This window comes from Orcinus orca, chromosome 2, assembly GCF_937001465.1.
Source record: "Orcinus orca chromosome 2, mOrcOrc1.1, whole genome shotgun sequence".
NCBI classification, from domain to species: domain Eukaryota; kingdom Metazoa; phylum Chordata; class Mammalia; order Artiodactyla; family Delphinidae; genus Orcinus; species Orcinus orca.
Genome location: NC_064560.1, coordinates 84,130,565 through 84,156,915, shown reverse-complemented (window position 1 = coordinate 84,156,915; position 26,351 = coordinate 84,130,565). Strand labels below are relative to the sequence as shown.

The 26,351-nt window shown below is 55.0% G+C and overlaps 1 protein-coding gene across 5 annotated transcripts in view; it reads left to right on the top strand.

Annotated features, from left to right (window-relative positions):
* The window catches only part of LINGO1 (leucine rich repeat and Ig domain containing 1), a 202,079-nt gene that overhangs the window by 84,017 nt on the left and 91,711 nt on the right, over positions 1-26,351 (top strand). Inside the window, exon 1 of one of the 5 annotated variants that reach the window (XM_049705872.1) lies at positions 9,501-9,521. The exons of the other annotated variants lie outside the window; for them this stretch is intronic. The gene's annotated coding sequence lies outside the window, so the exon portion shown is untranslated. Of the gene's footprint in view, positions 1-9,500; positions 9,522-26,351 lie in introns of those variants that run through there. 5 annotated transcript variants of the gene reach the window in all.

The window sequence follows — 26,351 nt, the reverse complement described above, 5'->3', positions numbered from 1 at the left end:
TTTTTTGAGGTACGCGGGCCTCTCACTGTTGTGGCCTCTCCCGTTGCAGAGCACAGGCTCCGGATGCGCAGGCTCAGTGGCCATGGCTCATGGGCCCAGCTGCTCCGCGGCATGTGGGATCTTCCCGGACCGGGGCACGAACCCGTGTCCCCTGCATCGGCAGGTGGACTCTCAACCACTGCGCCACCAGGGAAGCCCTGCATTTGGTTTTATATCCAAGAAATCATTGCCAGGTCCAATGTCATGAAGCTTTTCCCTTATGTTTTCCTTTAGGAGTTTTATAGTTTCAGGGATTACATTTAGATTTTTAACCCATTTTGAGTTAATTTTTGTATATGGTGTACCATAAGGGTCCAACTTTGTATATGGTGTACCGTAAGGGTCCAACTCATTTTTTTTTTTTTGCATGTGGATGTCCTGAAACTGAACATAGGCTGTAGCAACTGCAAGCTTCTTCTTTCTTGTGCAATATCTATATACCCGGGTCCATCAGGCCCACATCCTTTCCCCCTGGGGAATGACTGTTGCCCTGGTCATGAGTCCTTCCTCCTCCCCTCTTTAGGCACTGCTGTACCCGGGCCTGGTTAGGCAGGACAGGGGCCTACGGCCCCACTAGGGTGGTGTGGACCATTGCAGGGATGCAGGCTTCTTCCATGCCCATCTCCAGGGCCGCTGGGGCCTCTGGGTGGATTCAGAGACTCTGTGACGGGACAGATACCGGTGCCCAGTGACAGTGTGCTCAGGAGGACTTGGGCAGGGCCAAGGGCCCAAAGAGGCAACACTGGATGTTGGTCTGTGGGAAGAAGGTCCCCAGTGGGGCACCTTAGGGCTCTGGCCTCATTCTGCCCCAATCTTCTGGTGACTTAGACGAAGGCGCAGAGTCCCACATTTGCCAGGGAGAGGTGGTTCTCACCTTGGGTCCTCAGCTGATGGAAGCTCTGGGCTAAAACCCACCAAACCAAATGGAATCTTAGGGGTAGAAAAATGAAGTTCTGCACTTGGGTACAAAAACTCAATGGCCAGGGGATGGGTGCAGGAAGGGGACAGGGCCACTTTCACACACACTGCAGCAGTGCTGTGCTGGAGCCAGCTTGCACACCTCCTCCTCGAGGTGTGTCCATTGGCACATGTTCAGGAATCTTGCGAGCCAGTGGTTCAGCACAGGTGTCCCAGGTGTCCTGACTTCCCCAGGCCTGGCAGATGCAGGCTCTACCTCTGACAAGGCTGCCCGTGGAGCCAGGGGGTTAAACAGTCTGCCACTAGCCTTCTGTGTGACCCAGGCAGGCCTTTTCCCCTCCCTGGGCCTCAGTTTCTTCATCTGTAAAATGACCACTGTTTCCTTCCCATAGAGGAATTTTGAGGGTTCAAAATGATGATGGCTGTAAGTCTGTCTGTGGGGAGTCTGCTGTGCTAAGAGTTGACTGTGAGCTCGAAGGTTCCCAGGGACCACGAATCCACTCCCTGCACTGTATGGGTGGGGAAACTGATACCCTCAAGCTCATATGGCTGATCCAGGACTCAGACTCCAGTCACTGAATGCCCCATCCAGGGCTCTTTGTCCTATTCAGGTCCTCGCCCAGGGAATCAGCTAAGCTCAATTAGACCTGCCTCTGGACTGGGTACACCCAAACCAGCTTCCGATACCCAGGTGGGAGCCCCACCACCTGGAGGGGAGTGGTCATGAGGGTAAATCCTTCTACCCTGATCCTCCACCATAGCTTATGTGACCGGTGGGAGGATGGAGAGGAGGCCAGGACTCCATCTCAGGCTCCCCCAGGGTAGGTGGTAACAGGGTCCGCCTGCCATCTGGGAAGCACCTACTGTGGGCTGGGTGTGAGCTTTGTGGAGACCTGCCAGGGTGGGATGTTGGGTGGAAATGGACCAGCCCCTGGCCATGAGGCTGGAGCCTGGCCCAGTGGGGCCTCTGGCCAAGGGAGGCTGTGGGGTACTTCCGGCCCTTGGGAGCTCGTGGCCCTCCTCCTCATTATGGAATGGTGGCTTCATGTGCCTCACTTCATTTGTTCCTCACAGTAGCCCACAAAGTGGGTGCCAACCTTATCCCCACTTTACTGATGACGGAACTGAGCTCAGAGAGGTGAGCTCGAAGCTAGAAAGCGGCTCTGCCACTGATTGCTTGTGACCTTCAGCTCTCAGTTGCCACATCTGAGCAATGAAGACTCAGACAGATGCCTCTGGGGGAATGTGTTTGACTTCAGATATATATTCTGCTAAGGATGCTGAAGTGTCAGAGTATCCACAGCTTTGAAGATTTGACAAGTCCAAGGAAGGGCCCTGATCGCAGTCTGTAGACCAGCGAACCCGAGGCAGAGAGAATTAGAGTTAGGTCTTTGGAAGTCAACCCCTTTCCCGCCTCACCCCATCCACCCTCCCGGTAGGGCTTGCTGGCTGCTCTGGGCCCTCTCCAACGCCCCCTGAGGCTCGGGTCCGAGCCGGCAGTCACTGGTGATGCGGGTCTGGCTGTGTGTACGTGTGCACGTGCGTGTGCTGGGGTGAGGGATGTGCCTGGAGGGAGCCGGGGAAGCCGAGCAGACTCTGTGGCTACTGGGCAAGAGGAGGGCCCCCACCCCTCCCCGCTCCTTCTCCAGGGGGCAGTGAGTGGGAGATGCCCTGGGTGAGGGTTTGTGCCCACTATATATAGCTGCTCAGACACACACACCCAGCTATTTCTGTGTTCTTCCTCCTACTGAGGCAGGGGGGAGGGGAGAGAAAGTAGTCCATCTAAAAATATAACCCGGGGAAAATATCACAGCGCCAGAGCCGGAGCCTGAGAGATCTGTCTCATTCTCTCGCCTCCCACCCCCGCGCCCCGACTTACCTCACAGCCGCCTCGGCTCCCTTTGGAACCTTCGAGATGTGGCCTCCTCCCCAACCTGTGCTGCTTTCCCCTCTTGCCCGCTAGGTGGGGCTGGGGTCTCCCTGCCCCCATTTCACAGATGAAGAAACTGAGGCCTGGAGAGGGCTGGCTTCGCTGGGGCCGCAGGCTCCCAGACACAGCACTTTCTGCTGATGGCCCCTTGGGATGCCCAGGTGTCCCCAGCATCTCCCCACCCTGTTGGACCTTGGACTTGGGTGGCAGGGTTCAGGCGTGGCTCTGCACCCTCTTACTGCAACATCTCCCCCGGAGCCTCGGTCTCCTCAGCTACAGGGGGGATAATGGTACCGTGTACCTGGTAGGTGGTGGTGAGGATAGAACAAGAGGTGCAGGTGAAGGCTGTGACCCGGTGCCAGTAAGTCAGGCCCCATCATCGTTGTTCCTATTACTACTATCATCCTTGCCTTTTTCCTGGCCCGGAGTCCCTCTTTTCCTGAGGCCTGGAGTCCTCTCAGCCCCATTTCCTGAGGCTTTGCTGGGTACAGAGTGGTTTAAAAAAATTACTTTATCCCTGGGAGCTTCCTGAGGGCAGGATGGCTCTTATCAGGTCTGCATCCCTGTGCCCAGTGGGAAGCAGGTCTGCCCACCCCAGCCTTCAGTAGCTGAAGATGGTTGTATTTAAATTTGCTGAGGAAGGTGGGGCCAGTAGAAGGGTGATTAAGCACCTGCCTCAGGCTAGGCTCCTGCTGCCCGGGCAGGTCAGATGTGTCAAGTGGGGTGAGGTGTTGCCACCCCTATTATAATGATAGGAAACTGGAGCTCAGAGAGGGAAAGCCATAGTCCCTGGGTCACACAGCTGGGACAGCGGACCTGAAACAGAGGCTGCCTGACTCCCCTGGGATCCCAAGTTTCCAGGTTATAGGTGCCCCTCACTTGCCTGTCTCTCCTTCTGTGGACTGCAGGAGCCTCTGGGGGTACCTCTATGAAGGTTTAGCCCCCCACCCCATGCGCCTTCCTGGTGCTTTATGTTGTCTTACTGCTACCTATCTCTGAATCTTGCTGTACAAGGGGTCCAAGGTTTCTGCGGCTGGGAGAGTGCACTCCTGGATTTAATGAACACCTAGTGGATGCCTGTGTGATGGTTCAGTGTGAAAATGTCAACCTGTCCGAAAGCAGAGAGACTAGTCTACGGAGCTCCACATTCTCATCATCGAGCATCAATTCATGACCAGACTGGTTTCCTCTATACCCACCACCACTGGGTATTTTGACATCGTATAAGTTTATCCATAAATGTTTCAGTGTATATCTTTAAAAGGTAAGGACGCTTTAAGAAACATAACCATAATGCCATTACCACACCTTAAAAATGGAACGTTACCTCGCACTTGGTATGTATTACCTGATTCACTCTGCAAAAAAGCCCTGAGGCAGGCGTTAGCATTGCCATTTTATAGATGAGGAAACTTGGGGCTCAGAGAGGTTTGGCAACTGGATTTAGGTCACACAGCTGGTACGTGGCCAAGAAGGGATTTGAACCTGGGCCACCTGACTATAAGCCGGTGCTCATTCCTCTTTCCTCCGCCAGGCAGGGTCCAACTCGGCTCCTAGCCATTTCCAAAGAGTTGTCAAATCTTGTGACCCCAGCAGGGATCTGGGCATGTTTTTGTCGAGGAGTGTCTAGTTCCTAGGCTTCCTGGCCATGCCAGAGTCCGGTGCAAGACTCAGCACAGGTGTGTGCTCAGAGCGCAGGCTGCAAGGGAGTCCAGGCCACACCAGGACCGGGAGTGAGCTGTCTCCTCCGGCCAGTGCTGAGCCTTACAGGAGCATTAACAAGCCATTTAAAAAGAGCTGACGATACACTTTGCGGCTCCTATTTAAGATGTACTGAAAAATAAGCACCTTTTCAGGGAGGAAACTGAAGCATGTTGGGGTAAAATACACCTGTGGTGTCACCTATGCACGTGTCACACTGTAGGTGCTGTTTTGGGAGCAGCAAGCTCCCAGTTTCCCCCTCCCTGTATGGCCAAAGAGGGTGGCACGTACTCGGTGAGCAGGTGCGTTTGTCAGCATCGCCAGCTCTGTGGGGGAGGAGGAGGGAGGTCTGAAGCTTTGGGGGTGTTAGATGTCAGGGTGGGGTGGAGTGGGAGTCATGGGTGGAGGGCGGAGGATGTTCCCTGCTCCAGACCACCCGTTTCACAGATGGAGAAGCTAAGGCTCAGATGGGCTGAAAAGTCCCAGGTCACACATCCTAAGAGGTGCTCCCAGCAGTTCTCAGCACCCCCAAGCCCAAGGGGGACACTATATCCACAGTGGGTGGTCCTGTCTCTCTCTCCTCCCTCCTCATCCCACCTCAAAGCAGATATTCTCAGATCAGACAGGCCCAGACTCTTGTACTGGTTCACTGTAACCTTGGGCATATCCTGCTTCTCTACACCTTAGTGTCCATATCTGTAAAATGGGGAGAGTAATGACGCCCAGATGGGACGAGGGGAGTGGAGAGTTTCACAGTTTGTTGGGGTGACCCCTTACCTCCTCGAAATGCCCTCAGCTGACACGGGGGCTGTGACAGTCTCCTAGAGAGTGCCATGGGCCGGGGCTCCCTCCCCTTCCCTCCTCCCTCTCTTCCTTCTTTCCTTCCACGAATATTTCTTAAGTACTTACCACAAGCCAAGCACTGTGATGGACACTGGGGACACAACAGTGACCAAACAAAAATACAATCCAAGCAAAATAATAAAGGGTCTGGCTGCTTCATGACATTTATAGTTGAACAGAGGAGACTAAGGCTAGATAAAGAATCACAGCACTGTTGTAAAGCCACCGTGTGCACACTAGCAAGGGGCGGATATGCGGTGCTGTGAGAGGATTTAAGAGGGGATGGACCAGGTCCAGGAGGTCAAGGAGGGCTTCCCTGAGGAGGTGACACATGAGCTGAGCACTGCAGGATGAACATGTGAGCTGAGAGGGTGGTAGGTGGTGGCTGGAGGGATGAGGGCAGGAGGTAGAGGGAATAGCATGTGAGCTGAGGAGGACTGAGGAAAGGCCAGTGTGGCTGGAGTGGAGAAAGCCAGGGGAGGAGTAGTGGGAAATGTGGCCGAAGGGGGCTGGGCCAGACCTCCATGAGGGCCGAGGAGGGTTATACACTTACATCTGTGGTATGAACAGATTTCTGGCTGTTTTGTGGGGGAAATGGCCTGAATTGGAGTCAAGAGTGGATTGGAGATGTAGTTAGGGGGTGAAGGTGAACATCCAGGTGAGAGGGGGCTGGTAGCTTGGACCAGGGTGATGGTCTGGGGTGCCCACTGGCTGTCCTCCCCAATTATTCCTTCTAGGCCTGCTGACCCAGGAAAGTCCCTGCAGGTGTCCGGGAGGGACAGTGCTCTAGGACTTGTCAGCCAGCAGGGGTGAGGTGGGTGCCTTTGGAGATGGGTCTCCTTCCTTCCCTAGGAGGTGGGGAGGCCCTTCTGAGGTCAGGCATGAGAGGAGGTCATGGTGCAGGGCCCACTGGCCTGGGGGGCACACCCTCTCTGAAATGCAGCTCAAGAGGCAGCCGGGGTGTGAGAGCATGAGTGCGTTGAAGGTGTGACATCTGCCTTGTCTCCACTTTGAGATCTAACCTAGGGAGGAGCGGGTGCCCGAGAGGGGAAGGGAGCGCGAGAAGAAGAAAGTGGCTCGCTTTTACTTAATTATGACTGATTGTGACAGCTTGCATCTTTAGTCTGAAAAGTATCTATGGGGTAAGGACTGCTTTTCTCAATTGGGATAATTATGTTAATTAAAATGCTTTCTTTATAGCAGTTCTGATTAATAAAAACAGTTTCACTGTTCTCTTTAACACTCTAACCTTCTGTTGCGCGGGGAAGGAGGCCCTTTCTCAGCAATTTATGGTTCTTCACGCAGATTCCAAGAGGCGACCTGCTGCTGGGTGGCCTGGTGGCAGGCACTTTGCTCACATACACGTGGGGACGGATGTAGGGAGGGAGGGCAAGAGAGCAGACCTGGCAGGCGGCTGGACTGGCCATCGGGACGGGGATGGGATGGGGCACCGTGCTGCTGAGTCTGCTGGAGAATAAAAATACCACTTATTGGGCTTCCCTGGTGGCGCAGTGGTTGAGTCCGCCTGCCGATGTAGGAGACACGGGTTCGTGCCCTGGTCCGGGAAGATCCCACATGCCGCGGAGAGGCTAGGCCTGTGAGCCATGGCCGCTGAGCCTGCGCGTCCTGAGCCTGTGCTCCGCAACGGAAGAGGCCGCGACGGTGAGAAGCCCGCATATACCGGAAAAAAAAAAAAAAAAAGGAACCACTTATTTCTCTAATTGCTCCTTATTTCCTCTGGAAAACATAGGGATAATTAACGAGCTCCCATTTAAGAAAAATTACATATGGGGGAAAGAGGTGCCCGGGCCAGGAGTGGTTCTAGAATTGAGGGGTGAGCCTGGGGGATGACCCCATCCTGGCCTTGGTGAGTGGGAGTGGGGAGAGTGGGGGGAGGAGGGTTATCTGGGGGGTAAGGAGCAGGGGGCTTTCCCTAATACAGTGGGATAGTTGTTGCTGTGCAGGGGTGAGAGATGGAGTGAGGGAGGCACGGAGGGAGGGCAGGAAGAGGGGGAGGTGGGGATGGCACCTGTTTCCCACTCCCAGTGAAGCTGAGCTGGAAGGGGATGAGAGCGGGGACTTGATGGCAGAAATCTGAGTTCTGGGCCTGGGTCTCCAGCGACGTGCTGTGTGACTCCGAGCCTGGCCTCACTGTCTCTCAGCCTCGATTCTTCACCTCTGCCTAGGCCAGGATCACAGATGCTGCTCAGGCAGGATCTGCCCCATAGGCGTGTGCGTGTGTGCTTGTGTGTATGTGTGGACTGTGCTGGGAGCCGGCCCCCTCAGGATGCTAGTGAGTATCCTCTTGGGTGCTGGTTTCTAGGTGGGCCTTGCACCCCACTGGCAGCTGTCCGGCCCGCTAGCCCTTGTGTGGAGAGAGCATGGGCTGTATAACCTGCCCCGTGACTCCACTGCCCAGATGTACTGAGGGCAGAGCAGGGACCCTCCTCGTCCACTCCCCCTGAGGCCCAGCCGTGGCTGGGGGTGGGCCAGTCCCCACATGGCCCAACCAAAGCCTGGCTGTGCAGTGGGGTCTGAGCACCACTGAGGAGGGCCTGGGACTAGGTGCCTGTCTGCCGGGGCTCCCTTCGCACAGAGCAACCTGGGCCCTGGCACAGAAGAAGCTGCGCTTGCCCTAGGTTCCCAGGGCTGCCTCTTCCTCTTCCCACCAGCACTCTGGCTAAGGTGGGGTCAACTCAGCCCTTGCAGTCTGTCTGCCTCCCCTCCCTTCTCTCTCCTCCCATTATCTGACAGGCCCCGGGGCTGTCCCTCTACCAAGAGGGAATGTGTTTTCAAAGATGGGACAATTCCGACCCCTAAGACACGGTGTGCTGATGGAGGGGTTTCAGGCACTGTGAGCAATGCCCGTGCTCCCCTTTTGGGCAGGACCGCCCCCTCGCCTCAGCAGACACAGTTGGCTCCTGCATGCGTGTGGCGGCCCCTGCATGCGTGTGGCGGCCCCTGCATGCGTGTGGCGGCCCCTGCATGCGTGTGGCGGCTCCTGCATGTGTGTGGCGGCTCCTGCATGCGTGTGGTGGCCCCTGCATGCGTGTGGCGGCCCCACAGGCCTGCTTGGACCTGGACCTGCCGCCCCTACCTCAGCCTGCCTAGAAGGCTGCCCCCCTCTCACCTCCACTGTATTTACGTGTCTATTTTATGATTTCAATTTTTAATGCCTCTGCTCTTTGAAGACGCTTAATGCTTTTGAGTGGAACATTTCCTTCCAGGACCTGAGCGCAGAGTGAGGACAGAGCAATAAATCAACTAATAACTGGAACCTCATTTTCTGCTCCACGGCAGAGAGTTAACCCCCGCCTCGCTGTATTCCTCTCGGAGGCGGGCAGCTTCAGGCGGGCGAGGGGGGCTGGTGAGCTGAGCCGGGCTCCCTGCAGCTCACTGCTCAGTGTTTCCCGCTGCTCCCCTCCTCTCCTCTCTTCTCCCAAGTCTCTCTCCTTCTTGCCTCTGTTTCCCCTCTTTCTCTTCTTGTCTTCTCTTCATCTCTGTCCTTTATTTCTGTCCTGCTCAAAGCAAGCAGGAATAGAGGAGATGCCTGGAATTGGAGATTGTTGAGGAGACCCTGGGATGGTGTGAGAAGGCGTTTGTTGAGAGCTTCCTAGGTCTGGGCACTGGCCCAGTTTTGTCCTGACTTGCCGTGTGACCTAACAGGAGCCTCTCTGAGCTTCCAGGTCACCACCTATATAAGAAATGGATCTCACCACATGGGCAGATGAGGATTTGATTTTTAACATCTAGGATAGACTTGACAGCAGAGGTGGGCAGTGCCTGAGATTCCCCCTGTTACTCCCCTGCCCATGGTGGCTTGGGGAGGGGAGAGGTGAGAGCCTCTCGGGCAGAGGGACTGGTAGTGATGGCTCTTCATTCCTTTTCTGTGCATGAGTCTGCATGTTCACTAATGCCTGCATCTGTATATACGTTTGTGTGTGAGTGTTTATGCAAGTGTCTTGGCCTCCAGGGTCATGAAGCACCACCGCTGTTCACCTAAGATGACTTCTGACCCTCTGCAGGACTTGTGAAAGAGCTCACACGGGGAACCACGTCTGCATTGAGAGGCTGAATGGTGCTGGTCGAGGTTAGGAGCACAGACTCTGGGGGTCACACCGCCTGGGTGTAATTCTGGCTTTGCCATTTACTGCTGTGTGACCTTGGATAAGTCACTTAACCTCTCTGAGCCTCAGTTACCCCATCTGTAAAATAGAGATAAAATAGTGCTTCCCTCATAATTTTGTTGTACACATTAGTGAGTTAGTTGCCTGTAAAGTGCCTGGTACGTAGTAAGTGCAATGTAAATGTTTACTGTCGTCATTGTTTAAGACACACGCACACAGAGCAAGCTCCCCTCCCCAAACCATGAGAGACCAGAGATGCAGTAGGCACATGTGCCCAGACCCACCAGCCTCCAACATCTGGTGTGCAACACAGCTTGCAAGTGAGGAGGAGCTCAGCGTCTATCAGAGCAGCCTGGGGAGGCTTCTTGGCGGAGGTGGTGCCAATACTAGGGTTCAGGTAGATAGGAGGGTGGACCTGCAAGGGCAGGAAGAATATTTGGAGAGTCCCAAGGCCCAGATGGTTGTGCTTACATTGATTCAGAGGGAAGCAGGGAGGGGAAGGACAAACATTTAGTAGGCACCTACTACATGCAGACATCTTGTATATGTTACCTCTCTGTGGAGATGAGGAAACTACATCTGAGCACTGAGTTGTGACTTGCCCAGGGTCACCCAAGCTGTCTGTAGCAAAGGTGGGATTTGAATGCGTGTCTGTTTGACCCTGAAGCTCTCCTCCACTCGTGGCTCAAGTCCCAGTGCTGCAAGGCTGGAGAAGGGCAGCCGGTCCAAACCCTTCCCCTGCAGTGTCCTGCTCTGCTGGACACCTCTACTGACAGGAGTTCACTACCTTTCAGGACAGTTCATGTCATTTTCACATGGTTGCACTCTAACCGTGATATTCAGGCTCAGCTAAAATCCAGTTGCTATAACTCATCCCTTATACACCGCACACCCCCTCGGCCATGCCCTGCCCAACGGGCCCATGCTGAGTGGGCCCGACTGACGTGTGAAAGGAATGGAAATTGCGCTATATTGAGTGCCTGCAGTGTGCCGGACGTGATGCACGGCACCGCCGCGTTCCACCTGTGACCACGGTCACCCTATAGAATAGGCTGGTGCCCAGTCCCGGGCGTTCAGTGTTCCACACAACCAGGTCCACCATTGGCATCCAGGACAATCCAGAATAGTGCTCAGCCCCGAGTATTTGGTTTCCAGAGTATTTAAACAGATGATTCTACTAGGTTATAATTTTAGCACATTACAGCTGATGTCTTCTTGGGGCCATAAAACAGCAAACTTTTACTGCTGGAAGCAGCTCCCAGCAGGACGTGGGGAAATTATCATGTCATCGAGTCATCTGGGTAACAGTTACTGTTTTGGGGAGAGTGGAGTATGTGGATATTTATAGACACGTGCACCCTCCCCCATGTGCAGACGAGCCTGCCTCGTCAGGGGAGAGAGGATGCTGCTGGGGGAGGAGACCAGGGCGCTCTTGTCCGTTCACTCAACAAGCATTACTGAGCACCTAGGCACCAGGCACTGACGTGCAAACTCCCTCTGGCTGGTGGGTGAGGAAGACAAACAAAATAAAGGCAAACAGGAGATTCGAAATTGCTAATGGTGCAGTGATGGGATGAATGGGGTCACCTGTGAGATGAGGCCCAGCTCCCTCTCAGGTGAGGGAGCACCTGTGAGAGGGCCCTGAGCTGGGAAGAGGAGACTGTGTGGTGGGAGGGAGGTGGCCTCACATGAGGGCATTTGCATGGCACTCTGGGGCTGTGGGGAGGAGCTGAGATGTTTTCCAAGGGGCAACGTCCAGCTAGCTCTCGATGGGTTAAGCCGGGGAGTGACTGATGTGATTTAGGATTTAAAAAGAGTTCTCTGGCTGCTGTAGGAGGGACCAAGAGGGGAAACAGGGTAAGGCAGAAGTGATGGAAGCTTGGGCCAAAATGGTAGCCACGGGGATGGGGAGAGGTAGATGATTCCAGACCCATTGTGGAGGCAGAACTGGGAGTTGGGGGAAAGACATGAAGGAAGCAAGGAGGACGCCTTGATTTCTGACTTCAGCCGCTGTGGCTATTTTCTGAGATGCGGAGGACCAGATGAGGTTTGAGATTGGGATTCAGAGAGGAGTTTGGTTCTGACCGCCTCCTGGAGCAGAAATGTCCACTGATGGTTGGGTTCATAAGGCTGGAGCTCAGGGAGAAAGTTGAGTAGGGGATGGAGATGCAGGAACCAGAAGCTGTAGGTGGTGTTTATCGACATAAGTGCTGATCGCCCAGGAAGAGATGTGGATGGTGGAGAGAGAGGACCCAGGCTTGGGCCCTGGGCTCACCAACGTGGAGAGTTGATGGAGGTGAAAGAGCCAGCACAGGAGGCTGACGGGGCATATCCAGGGAGAACAAGGAAAGCTCCACACCAGGATGGTGTGGCAACTCAGAAGCCAAGAGAGGCTTCCAGACAGAAGGGCAAAGTCGGCCATGGTCGAGGATGCTGCGAGGGTGGGTAAGATGGAGACATAGACACCGCCATTTCCTTTGACAACAAGGAGGCCATGGCAGGCTTGGATGAGAGAAGTGTTGTGAAGGGATGAACGAATCCAGCTTCAAGTGGGCTGAGGGTAATGGGTGGAGAGAGAAGGGAGAAAGGGTGTAGTTGACTCTTCCTAGAAATTTTGTGAAGAGGGGAAGAGAAGTGGATGGAGTGGGGGCTGGAAGGGGGAGAGTCACAGGAAAATCCAAAGAATGTGTAAGTCCCGGACACCCTCTACCTAGCTGCCCTCAGCGGTGATGTTCTGTATAACTGTAATACACATCAAATATCAAACCAGGTCACTGACATTGGTACAAGCCACAGACCTTATTCAGATTTCCCAGTTGTGTGTGTGTGTGTGTGTGTGCGCGCGTGTGCGTGTGTGTGCGTGTGCATCAGTACTGTGTAATTGTATTGCATGCGTAGCTTTGTAACCACCACCACCACAGTTAAGACAGACTGTTCCATAAGCACGAGGTTCCCTGTGCTACCGCATACCCCTCCCCTCCCCCACCGTCCCTCCCCCGCAGCTACCACTACTTTATCCGCCATCTCTGTGGTTTTGTGATTTTGTGAGTGTTATATAAATGGAATCATATAGTATAGAACCTTCTGAGATTGAGTTTTTTTAAACTCAGCATAATTAAGGAAGGAGTTTTAAAAGGACGAGAGATACCAGAACATGATTGCTGCTGGGGGTGGGGATGATGGATCCAGTAGAGGGCAAGATGGGTGATGTCAAGAGACAGCACCGTGGTGGGAACCAAATTCTTGGGACCAGAGGTGATCGGTTCAGAGTCCAAGTGGAGCAACCAACCTTCGACAGGCAGCGTGACCCCTCCTCAGGCAGGAAGAGGGGATGCAGGCAGAAGCAGGTGGGCTTCTGGAATCTGCCATAGGCAGTTGAGGGAGTTCACATCTGCCGGCTTCTGCTTCCTCAGGGAGAATGAAGGGAGGGCTCAGTTGAGAGTGACGGGTCAGACAGAGATGGGAGGTATGAGGTAAGTGCGGTAGGGGAGACATTGCCATCTTGGAGAGCAGGAAAGCGAGCCAGCCCGTGACACAAGCTGGGACTGCTGGGCAGTCCTGGGACCACTCAAATTCTGAGATTTTGAGCTCACGGAGGGCACAGCCTGCATGGTGGGCTCATTTTTTCCAATCACATTTGACTTTCCAGCTATACGTGTCAAGAGAGTGCTAACTGGGTTCCTCCAGACATGGGTTTCATGAAAGTGTGGCCAAGGGAGAGAGGGGGGCAATGTGCTTGAAGGATTTATTATACTGATGGACCGTGGAACCCAAGCTAGGCAAAGAGTGTGAGGATGGAAGAGCAGTGAGGGAGAGAGGGAGGTGTGAAGGTCTCAGTGGTGGCAGAGAGCCAAGCAGAGGCACAGGTGGGCTGGGCTGGGAGGCTTGGTCAGAAGCTGTGGTGGAGACAAGGGCCAGGCTACAGCCTGGGATGGAAGCTGGAGGGCATGGAAGCCAAAAGTCACTGGAGGCAGGAGGTGAGGGAACGGAGAGCCCCAGAGTTGGTCTTCCCTAGCGTGGTGAAGTCACCAAGAGGATGACAAGCGCTGAGACTCGGAGGGAGATGGGAGCCTTCGGTGGGTGAGGAGGGGTGGCCAGGAAGTTGGAAGGAAGAGATGGGCGAGGCACAGCCCGATGGGGTAGGCATCCAAAGGGCAGGAAAATTCTAGGTGGGAGAGGTTTGGAGCTGAGGTCTGGAAGGGACTCAGAGGAGCAGGGAGCACGCCAGCCTTGCCTGGCCTAGCAGAAACCATCTACAGAGTGTCACTGTGCACCCACCCCTCAGATGGGAAAATAGAGGCCCAGAGAGGTTAAACAAGCTTCATAAATGATAGGCTCTGTGGAAGCTTAGCCAGGGCCCACCTGAAAGTCAGTGGCGTGGTGAAGAAGGTAGATTCAGGAGCGAGCACATTGCTGGGTTTGAGTCCTGCTTCCAGACACCTATAAGCTGTTTTCTAAACCTTTCTGGGCCTTTCTTCATTTGTGAAATGGAGCTAGTAACAGTGTCTGCTCCAGAGGTGGGCACGAGGATTGAGTGAGTTAATGCACACGTTCTGTGAGTCCTGGAGCCAACCCTATTTACATATAGGGAAACTGAGGCTCAGAGAGAGACATTGACTTGTCCAAGCCCCAGTGGTTCCCAGCTTCCCTGCCAGAGCCCACCGCCCTGCTCTGTGGGTACCCCACCCACTGCACTGCCCCACTTCCCCCAAACACATGCTTCTGTCAGGGTCATCCTGGACGCTCCAGCAGCCCCAGGAAGCAAGCAGGATGAGGGTCTCGTTCCCATTTGGCAGATGGGGAAGCTGAGGGCAGGATGTTATCTTTCCTCTCTATGTATCCCAGAGTGCCAAGGGAGGGTAGAATCTTTATTATCAGCCAGTCTTTACTGTGGGGGACACAGAGTTGACACAGACACTGTTCCTGTCCCTGTGCCACAGTCTCACAGGGGAGACAGGACAAAATAATGAGACAAGGTAGTAGCATTAAACAATGGAATACAAGGCAAGGAACAGTTGCTCAAGGTGACAGGGATATGGGGCTGGGAGATCTCGGAGGGCGAAAGAAGTCTGGTGACTGTGGTGGCGAAGGAGGAGCAAGGGTGTAGCTGGGTTTTGAAGGGTCGTGTGAGTTTACAGAGAGGGGCATTTGGGGGTGGGGGGGCGAGGAGAGGGGAGCTGTACTAGCAAAGGCCCAGAGCGGGGGAGGGGAGGAGGCTTCCGCTAGAGCAGAAGAGGTGGGAGGGCGAGGCCTTGCAGGCTGGCTGGCTCCTGCGATGTCTCAATCTTCTCCAAGACTGGTGAACCAGTTGTCCCTAAGGCTTGTGAACAGATGCCAACAGTGGGAGATTGGCCAGTGGATTCTCTATGGCCCAGCATGCCTGAAGCCGCCAAGAGCTGAAGCGGAGGGGCCTGCAGGCTGGAGGGGGGCTATTGGCCCCGGGGTGCACTGGGCCAGCAAGCTCTGCAAAATGGGGCTACCCCAGCCGCCCCTTGCCTCTCCCGGGCGGGCTGTGTGAGGTGTCACAGCCCTGTGAAGTCTTCTTCAGCGAAACAAATGCTGGCACTGGGAGTGATGGGATGGAGGTGAAGGCTTTTAGACACCCAGCAGAAACCCAAGGCACGTCAGAAAGCAGAGTTTCGGGAGAAACTTTGATTTAGAGAACAAGGTTTTGGCATCAAACTGCGATCAGAGAACAGAGGCAGCCGGCCACGCCATGAAACTGAGCTCTGTAAACCTCATTAATCTGATGCCTCCGTGTTCAAAGAGGCACCTAATTAGAAAGAGCCGAGACTCTCCACCGGCTGGTGGCCCATTGTTCCCGCAGGACGATTCACACCAGGTGACTTCAAAGCCCGCTCCTCCCGTCCCTCGGCTCTGCTCTGCGGCCAACTAACCAGCATTAAGAGCTGGCTGCCCTGGCTGGTGAGCTTGGCTGCGCTCATGCTCCGTTTGGTGCCAGAGCTGGGGGCCTCCACGCTGCTCCTCCTGGGGTAGACGGAGCCACGTGCCAGCTGCAGGTTGGGGTGCGGTGCAGTCCACCGGGGCTCAGGGCCCGGAAGGAGCTGGAGAAGGCCATACTGTCGCCTCCCATCCTTCAACTTCCAGGTCCAGCTCCTCCTCCGGAGGCCCCAGAAGAGGACCTAGGACGTCCAGCCAGAGGTCACACTTGGTCTTGCTGGGTGGTCTCATCTGCATGGACTCTGGGTCCCCAAGGAGATTCAGTAACCTGCCTTCCCTGGTTTTCAGCCCCACCCCACCCTGTGCCAAGGGCTTTGCACTGACAGAGTAGGTGCTCAGTGAGGGTCTCGGCACCTCCCTCTCTTAGCTGAATGCTGTGTGAGAGTCTGGTGATGGCACCAGGATGCAATGGCCAACAGTGCTGCTGAGAAGTTTCCGTTTAGAGTTGGGCAAGCCTTTCAGCAGTGACGTCACTTTCAGTCTGGAACATCTGGGTTCAGGGAGACTGTGGATCTTTCTCTGCCTTTCAGGGTGTTGAACTACAGTTGAGTCTAGAGACAGGGGAGGCACAGAAGGAAGACTCGGGGTCATGAACCTGAAAAAAGCCAGGACTGGCATTCAGGATTCCAGGATTCCAGGCCTGTGGTCGGCACTGACTGGCTACCTTGTGCTCTTGAACAGGTTATTTGCCTTCTCTGGGCCTCAGTTTCCAAATCTGTGGGATGGGAATGATAACTCTTTCCTATCCAGTTCTCTGGACTGCATACAGTAAGGTCAGATGGGGGACTAAGTGTGAACCTGCCCTGGCATCTGTTCAGAGTACGGGGTGGGGAGGAATGGGGACACTCCCAGATTTGCTTGCACACCTCCAGAGATGAGGTGCTCACCACTTTTCAGGGCCTCTCACTGCTGTGGCCTCTCCCGCCACGGAGCACAGGCTCCGGACGCGCAGGCTCAGAGGCCATGGCTCACGGGCCCAGCCGCTCCGTGGCACGCGGGATCCTCCTGGACCGGGGCACGAACCCGCGCCCCCCGCATCGGCAGGCGGACTCTCAACCACTGCGCCACCAGGGAAGCCCGAGGCTGCCTTTTTTTTTTTTTTAAATTTTATTTATTTATTTATTTATGGCTGTGTTGGGTCTTCGTTTCTGTGCGAGGGCTTTCTCTAGTTGTGGCAAGTGGGGGCCACTCTTCATCGCGGCGCGCGGGCCTCTCACTATTGCGACCTCTCTTGTTGCGGAGCACAGGCTCCAGACGCGCAGGCTCAGGAGTTGTGGCTCACGGGCCCAGTTGCTCTGCGGCATGTGGGATCTTCCCAGACCAGGGCTCGAACCCGTGTCCCCTGCATTGGCAGGCATATTCTCAACCACTGTGCCACCAGGGAAGCCCCCCGAGGCTGCCTTTTTAATTGCTGGATAGTTGCAGTTGTTAGAATGGTCATTGTATTAATTGCCTAGGGCTGCCGTAACAAATTACCACACACCTAGTAGATTAAAACGACAGAAACTTGTCTTCTCAGTTCTAGAGGCTAGAAGTCTGAAGTCAAGCTGTTGGCAGGGCTATGCTGTCTCTGAAGGTTCTGGGGATGCACATTTCTTGCCTCTCCCAGCTTTTGGTGGTTGTTTGGCATTGCTTGGCTTGTAGATTCATCATTCCAATCTCTACCTCCCTCTTCACGGGGCATTCTTTCATGTTTGTGTGTCTATGTCCAAATTTCCCTCTTCTTATAAAGACACCAGTCACTGGATCAGAACTCACCCTAATTCAGTATGACCTCATCTTAACTAATTATGTCTGCAATTGCTAATTACCCTGTTTCCAAATAAAGTCACATCCTGAGGTTCCAGGTGGACATGAATTTTGGGGACACAATTCAACCAGTACATTTATTTTCCTTCTCCTGACACCACCCCTGTGACCCCACCCCCAGAAATTATCCCCTGCCCAGCCCCAGCTCTGTCAGCCTCCCATGCCCTTGTCTGCTCTTCCGGGATACCTTTTGCTGTTGCAGGAACATTTCTGGCAGAGTGTCCGTCTTACCTCCCAGGTTCTGGCATCCCTCCTCCTGCTCTTCTTGCCTTCATTTATTTAATTTTTTAACATCTTTATTGCAGTATAATTGCTTTACAACTGTGGGTTAGTTTCTGCTTTATAACAAAGTGAATCAGCTATGCGTATACATATATCCCCATATCCCCTCCCTCTTGCGTCTCCCTCCCACCTCCCTATCCCACCCCTCTAGGTGGTCACAAAGCAGCGAGCTGATCTCCCTGTGCTATGCGGCTGCTTCCCACTAGCTATCTATTTTACGTTTGGTAGTGCATATATGTCCATGCCACTCTCTCACTTTGTCACAGCTTACCCTTCCCCCTCCCCGTGTCCTCAAGACCATTCTCTATGACTGCATCTTTATTCCTGTCCTGCCCCTAGGTTCTTCATCTTCTTGCCTTTAGACATGGAACTCCCATCACTCCACTCCAGGACTCAGCCCAGGTCCCACCAATTACCAGCTGCCTTGATGTATAATACTTTAAACCCCTTCACCTCATTATAGGAAATTTCTTTTGAATGGCCTTTAAAAACCATCTCATTACACAGGAAGAACTGTAATTATCTTGCACAAGAAGGAGGTTCTGGATGAGCTGGTGCCCAGCACTGTCCAAACCTCCAGAGGGTTTACCACTTGCTGGTTTGGCCACTAGGGTTGAGCTCCTCCTCTCCCCCATTTAATCCTCTCCAGTCCCTTTTCTTCTGGGATCTGGGCACCCTTGTCACTGTTGGTGGCCTCAGGAGGTCAGAGCCTCCCATAGAGAGAGCAGAGCTGCAGAGTGGCCAGGGCTGGGGGTGGCGGCCTTGGATGGGGGCCTATGCTCCGATGGTCAGAGCCTCCCCCAGCCATTTTCAGGGGCTGCCTAGCTCTTCCTGAGCCCATCCTCCAGGAGGTATGTGCGGCTTGCCCAGTTGTCAAAGAAAATCACGGTGGGGCGGGACCCTGGGGGTCAATAGGTCCAGTCCCTGCCCTCAGCCTCTTACCCAGTCTTCCCCAGCAGCCTTCTGAGAAGGGACTCCAGCCTTCCTGGAATCATCAAGTTTTTTCCTACCTTTCGGAGGATTTCTTTCGTGTCTGGCTAAAACCCCTTGCTGCCCCGGTGCTGACCTGATTTTAAGCCCCTCTCTTCCTGGCTGTGTGACCGTGGGCAAGTCATGTGATATTTCTGAGGTGAACTTCCTCACCTGCAGAATGGTCAGGATCGTTTCTGCTTCAAGGGTGTAGTGAGATGGGCTATGGCTGCCCACGTGGAACACCTGGTGTTGGCGCGTAGTGGGCAGTGAGTCCACACTGCTTCCTTTCCCAGAAGAGACTGGCCGTGGGGGCTTCTTTCCCTCTCCTCTCTGCTTAATGCTGGACCGAGTGGCCACTCTGGTGACTTGAGGAATGGCTCCCCAGCATCCCTCAGTGGCCCTGGGTGGGTGTGGCTCTCCTCCCTCATACACTGTCCGCCCTCCCCAGCCCAGGGGTGTGTGTGTGTGTGTTTGGGGCTGGTTGCAGGGATGATTACTTCCCTTTTCTTGGTTCCCCTCCTAGTCGTGCCCAGGCCAGAGCTGTGGGCACAGCCCGGGCCACTCCTTAAGCCTCACCCTCCCCTGAGGTCACCAGCATATTGGGGGAGTTGCAGTGGGAGGGAAGAGAGGGCATCAGGGTGCCCCTCACTGGAGATACCCCCCCCCCCCATGGAGCCTTTTGGCCATCCTGAACTTTTCAATTCTCGGCTTTGTGATAGGCTCCAGGGACTGCCTTAGCCCCCACTGACTAGTTAGATGGGCCACAGCCAGGAGATGGCGGCATGTGGAAATGTCAGTGACGTCCATGGAGCCTGGCAAAGTGGCTCTCTTGGGAGGGGGCTGCTGTATCAGTGTTAGGACAGCTATGAGGAGACACCAAGTTCCCTCCCCCCACAGGCCAGGTGGTCAGCAGCTGGGGGTGGAGTCTGGGTGAGGAGGCCCCTGAGTGGGAGGACAGGGCTCCTGGGGTTTAGTGCCAGGTGCCCGAGACCCTCCCTGCCACCACACCTCTCCCGTAGCCTCTGGCCCACTCTGCATCTCAGCACAGACATGCTTCCTCCAGGACATCTGTCTCCAGGATCCCTGAGCCCTCCCAGTCTGGTCTAGGTGGCCCTACTGTGAGCCGTCTCAGCACCCTGGACAGCCACCACAAAGCTTTCCCTCCCCTCACCTGTGCACCGCCCAGACCTGGGGGGCCCTGAGCAGGCAAGCTTGAAGGAATGTTATCTGTGCGGTCCTCTCTCCCAGTAGTCAAGCAGGGAACCGTGCCGGGCTTATTCACTCTGGTACCCCCAGTGCCCAAGCAGCGCCAGGTGCCTGGTGCAGATTTGCTCAATGATTGGATAATAGGAGGGTTGGCCCTCGTGGCTAGATCTTGTTCATCAGGCCAGCGAATCTTAGGGGCAGGGATCCCGCCTGGCTCTAAGACTGAGGCTCATCTGAGGGTGGAGGGTGTCTCCCCCCAACCTCCACCCTCCTTTCAGAAGAACACGACTAGCAAAGGAGCAGGAGGTGCTGGACGCTCACCACACACATGGCCTTGGTTTGCTGCCAGCACTCCAACTATACTCACCAGGTCTCCATCCCGTCTCCCAGCTGTGCTGACCTCCACCTGCAGAAACAATGATGGGAACAGAGTACTGCTCCCTGGGAGCTCCCTGGGGCTGGGGAGTCCAAGAATGCTTCCTGCAAGAAGTGGGACTTGATCAGATCGAAATCTGGATAGAGATATGAGGAAGGGCTTTCCAGGCAGAGGAAGATGCAAAGGTGTGACTGGACGTCCATGGTCTGCTGGCAGGAATACGGGAATCTGAATTTTGGGGAAGATCAGTGTGGGAGGATGTTGAAGGGGTCAGCTTGGGAGATGCCTGGACCCCAGATGCCAGGGGACAGATGCTGTTTGATTCCCTGCCCTGCCAGCGCCTCTAGCCGTTCAATTCCATGATTTGAGTTCCAGGAACCCCGTGTGTGAGACCCAGTCATAGCCGGCCACTCCCCTCCCCGCCCCCGCATCCACAACCCAGGTCAAGTTGTCCTGAGCCTGGGTGCAGCAGGGGTCAGCCACAAAGGGCTGACGGGCCGAGGCTGCTGTGGGTAGGGCCAGGCTCAGGGGCTTACCAGAGCCCAGTACTGAGAAGTAACAATCAGAGGGGCAAGCTTGGATTTTTTTTTGTCTTTCTCTCTCTGTCTCGCTGTCCTTTCTGGAGCATCAGGATGTGTGGGCACATCTTATTCCTCCCCACATGCCTGCCCACTGCCTGCCTCCCGCTGAGATGGTTTGCTGTGAGCCAGCCCCTGGCACAGTCTCAGCAGCTGCTGAGGTCCTGCCCTGCTCCGTCCCTCGCTGCACTGTCCCCTACAGGGGATCTGCATGGTACCTTGGCACAGCTGAGGCTGTGGGCACCAGCCAGGGAGGCAGCATCGTACCTTTCTGGGTGTCTGTGCTTGCCAAGGCCTCCTCTGAGACTCCAGATATGGCTTTTGGAACTGGCTGTGGAAGCCAGTGGACTCTCTGATCGGCTCCTGGGTGATGAACCTCAGGGGGCATTCCTGTTTACTGAGCCTCTACAATGTCGAGGCACTGGGGATCCAGGGCTGAACAAGGCAGCTCTGGCCCCTTCCCTTGTGAAGCTCACAGCTTTTGTTAGGGTGGGGACGGGGACAGACAATAAACAAGTAAACAAACAAATAGAGGTATAATTGCAAACTGTGACAAGTGGTACAAGGGAATAACAGAGAATGCGGAGGTGGGGAAGGCTCCAGGCCCGCTGAGACGGGGCAGTCTGGGAGGGCTTCCTTAGGAGGTGTCTCATCCCATAATCAGATGGATGAGGGGGCGGGAGCTGTGTGCAAGGAGTGGGGAAGAGCATTCCATGCCTGGGGGAACCTTGGTGTTTTGAGGAGCTGGAAGGAAGCTTGTGGGGTGAGGGGAACAAAGCCGGTGGGGGTGGGTCAGGCAGAGTCTGTGGACCATGGTGAGGAGGGTGGGTGGGTTTTGCTCTAAGAGAAGGAGGAAGTTGCCGGAGGGTTTTAAGGAGGGAAGGGAACCTAATCTAATTTAGGGTTCACTAATACTGCCCTGGCGGCCACGTGAGAAACAGAGTGGAGAGGCATAAGGACAAAGGGTGGCGTTCCAGCAGGCAGTGGTAGGCTTGGCCTGGACGGAGGTGCAGAGACGAGTTTGGACTGGAGACACTTTTAGGACTGTGCTGGGTGGGATGGGGGAGGGAGTGCGGGAGGAGTCACGAGGCGTTACAAGGGCTCCCACGTTTCTGGCCTGCACTGCTGGGTTGACGGTGGAGACATTCACAGAGGCAGGAGCATAGGAGGAGGAGCAGGCTTGGAGGAAGATGGGGGGGTGAGGGGCTTGTGGGACATCCTGGGGGACATGGCAAGGATGTCAGGATATTAGTGGTAACAGTCAGGTGACTGACATATTATCATTCCCATAATCCCACAGCTTATGTGGGAATCTGAAGCTCACAGCTGGTAGTACTGAGAGCCAGGATATGAACCCAGAGCCATCACCTCTAGGGGTGACTCCCCACCCTTGCCTAGTCTTGTGTTTGAGGGCAGTGCTTTACCCAAAAGGATGAGTCACCAGTGGTGGGATTTCAGGCCTGGGTGGGCAGGTCATCTCCCCGTGCCGCCACCTTGGTCCTCACCCAGGGTCCTGTCTGGATTCAGAGGCACACTCTCCCCCTAGTATCACACTGTAGTGCTGTTGGCCGGGAGGCCTCAGCTGCCCCGGGAAGGGAGGGGGCAGCGCATCCCCGTGGCCCCATAACGCCAGGGAGGATCTGGAAAATCTCTTCAGTTGTTCAGCCTGAGATGTCCAAAATTAGCCAGGAGTTGGGGCTTTCCGAGGACAGAGGAGCCCAGCACAGGGTGGTTCCCTGAGGCTCTGCCACTTCCTGCTACCTTCCTGGATGTGAGAGGGGGCTTGGGGTTTGCCTGACTCCCATCTGCAGGGGCCCCTCCTCTGTTGGCTGGGTGGGGCACTGAGAGAAGGGAAGCCATTTGGCAGCCGGAGGGCGGGGAAAAAAAAAGTGCAGAACCAGGATGGGAGTCCTGAGGCTGCCGTTTACCCCCAGTGACCTCAGTGTCCCCACCTGGATAGTGAGCCCAGTGAGTGCGTGAGGCCGGGGGCCCTTTCCCTCAGGCATCCCAGGATCTCCACCTTCTGAGGTCAGAGTGGCAAAACATACCAAGAGCTTGGGTCGTGGGGTTGTGATCAGGGGACAAAACTCGTCAGGGGGCCTGGAAAACATGGCCAGGATGATGGAAGCAGGGCTGGGGTGTGTGTGGGGGGGCATCTTCAGACAAAAGCCAGTGACATAGGGGAAAGGTGTGGGGAGGGTGTGAACAGAGGGGCAAAAGGCCGGGAGCACACACTGAGCCCACAGGCTCCCACCTCCTCCCCACCAGGGATGAGCCAGTTCTTTGATGGAAGATTACTCAGCAGTTTTTCTACAAGAAGATGGGAGCCCGACAGCCCTCCTTAGGGCTGACTATGACATTGGTCTCTGGTGGGGACGGGCTGCAGTGGCTGGTGACTGGTTCAAGGCTCAGTGTGACCAGGGTTGGGACCCGGTGTGTGTCCAGGGTCAGGGCTCAGACTGGTTCTCTAGGTAGAACCCTGCTGGAGCAGGTTTGGTACCCACCTCATCCACACTTCCTCTGAGCTCTCAACACTCATCTCCCCCACGGGCCCTGTTATTTACGTGCCCAAGGCTGACGTCACCCACTCTGGGGCTTGATATGAAAAAACCAAAGCCCTGGCCAGGAATCTGGTCATAATGTCTACAGTTCCTCCAGAACTTGCCACTACTGGACACTGTATAGTGTGATTATTTCCCCCATTTTATAGATTAGGAAACTAGAACTCAAAGAAGAAAAGCAACTTTCTGAGGTCAGCCAGCTAGTTGAGTGATGGAGCCAGGATAAAACTCTCTGTCCCTTTTCCCCTTTCCCTCAGCATCCCTCCCTGGGGCAGAGAGGGGCCTTCAGCAGAGCTCTTCCTGCCCAGGTCCCCCCATGGAATCTTATTCCCTTTTCCGTCTAGATTGGGGGTGTAAGTTCAGTCTTCCTCAGGCTGAAGTTCCCTGGGTAAGTCAGCTGGGCCTGAGGATGGACTAGGAGATGCAGTAAGTCCGTCTGCTGGGTCCCATGAGGACCAGGGGTTTGGCTTTGCCCTATTAGAGGACAAAGGAGCATGGCAATCCCAGTGGAGGCCTTTGGGCATCATGGTTCTGGATTTGAGAGCTTTAGAGGGTCCTTCCCAGCACCTCTGACATCACCCCTACAGGCATTTTCCTCCTCTGCTTCTAGGAAGTGGTGCAAAGAGGGCCACTCCACCTCCTGTAGGCTGGACAGCTCATGTTGCAGGCCAGAGAAGAGAAGACACTTGTACTAAGAAACAGTATGCTAGTAGAGAAGAGGGACCAGAACCCCAGCACCCTACCTCCACCGTCAGTATTCCTAGGTGTTCCCTCCTTCAAGCTCAAGACGATTGTGGAAACTGAACACTCATGAGCCCACAAAGGAATCAGTTGTAATAGTGGGACTCCGAGCGCTGTACCAGCTATTCTCTTGGGCTTTCCTGACTCCTCTACTAGCCTCAGACATTTCTCAGCGATAAGAATCTGCCCATTTGTGAGTCATTTAGAATATTTCATGGGGAGAAGCGGTCCAGAATTTGAACGAGGTCCCGGGAGGGTACTGAAGTGGGGTCAGCAGGCAGCCACACTGACATGGGAGGCAGCAGCCCCTGGCATGGCTTATCTGCACTCTGTTGTGTAAACCCCAGCAGGCTTGTGAGGTGGACAGGATCAGCTCATTTCCCAGCTGGGGAATCTGAAACTCAGTGAATGAAGTGAAGTGATGGGCCTAGAGCTTTCCAGCCAATTCTCACCCACATCTGATCTAACGCCAGTGGCGTCCCCTCTGTGTGCCCAGACTGTGGCATAGAGAGGAAGATGGTTCCCTGCCCTCAAGGAGCTGCTGAGAGAATGAGATGTAAGTCAGAGACGTAAAAGGGAGCAAGAGCTACTGAGCTAGGTCTCAGTGCTGTGAGCACAGATGCTAGCCATGCCGGGAGCCCGGGAGAGATCAGTGCAGCTAGAGCAGTTAGGGGAAGGTGGGTGAAGTTTGTATAGGAAGAGGGAATTGGGAAAAGCAGGCATAGCTAAGGGTGTGTGTGTGGTGGAGGTGACCAGGTGGTGGTCAGGAAGGCAGCTGTCCGGGGTGCTGAACAAAACAGCACTCACAGGACCTTTCCTCAGCTCTCCCTGTCTTCCTGGAGCCTTGGAGTGTCCTTTCTCATGTCTGAGCCTCAGTTTGCTCACCTAGACAACTGGAGTACCGGAACCTACGTCACAGCCTTGTTGAGAGGATAAAGGAAGGTCACAGAGGATCGTGCTGAGCACGCAGCCTGCATACAGTTGATACAGGCATTGAGAGGGGTGGCCTGTCTGGGGCGTCTCCACTCCCCTTCCGTGTCCCCCAGCCTTTAGGCCTGGACACCTCGTGTTGCAGATGGGGCAACTGGGGACCAGAGTGGGGAAGATACTTGTGCCAAGAAACACAGTGTGTAAGTAGAGGAGGACCAGAACCTCAGGGCCCTACCTCCCACTGCCAGTATTCTTAGATGGTGCCTCTCCCTGGCTCAAAGCTTATGGAAACTAGATACCTCTGGGGACTCAAATAGTGGGAGTCCAGGCAATGGACACCTGTTCTCTTGGGCCTTCCTGACCGCCTCCCCACCGCCCACCTAGCCTCAGCCCCCTTATCCTAGCTCTGGGTTGAATTTCATCTCCCTTTAACCACACCCTTACCCGCCCTGACCTCATACGAAGGTGCTTCTCAAGCCCTGTTGGCAACATCAGGCCTCCAGGGTGCCCCATCTCACCAGGGAGACGAATGCTTTGAGCAGGGGTGGAATGAGGCAGAGGGCTGCTGGAAGCCACAGGAGAGATATCCCTCGCCCTCCCCTGCCTCTTACCTCCTCATCTTCTCAAACTGCCTGACCCCCTGAGTCCTGGGCGTGGGACAACTTGAAGCCACTGGGAGGGGAGCCAGGAAGACTTCACCCCCAAAGACCTCTCTCAGGCCTACTGATTATGCTTGAGATACCCTCCAACTTCAGCCCCATGAGCCTGTTCAGCCGTTGGCATCTCCTTGTTCATTAGAAACAGTCCTAGGTGTGAGTACCAGCCTGGCCATTCCCATCTGTGACCTTGGGCAAGTATAATATAATCCCCCAGAACCTGTTTCCACATCGAGTGGGAATAATAGCATCTACTGCCTGACATTGTTGTGCAGTTTCACCACCTGCCTCTTTAAAGCCCGAGATCTTCTGGAACCTGGCATGTGGGTGAGGTGGGTCCTGTGGGAGATGGGCAGGGGGAGCTGCAGGTATAGGCCATACTCAGCACCAGCGTTTTAAACACTGGGATGGCCAGACTGAGCTGTCACCATAGCCACTGTGTAACCTCTGACCTTGCTACCTCTGACCTGACTCTGGAAGTTTCCCTCCCCCAACCCCTACCCCCACCCCACTCACCCAGGCTCAGGAGTGGTCACTTGGAGTTATGCTGAAAACATGGGGCAACTCGCAGACCTTGGCCACTGGTGACACCCACCTCACCTACCACCGTGCCTGCAGCTGGCCCAAGGCTCAGACCTCAGTCAACCCTCCACCAGCTGGTCCAGCCAAAGAGAGTCTAGGAGAGGGGCGGGCTTGCCCTCAGCTCCACCTCAGTCTCTCT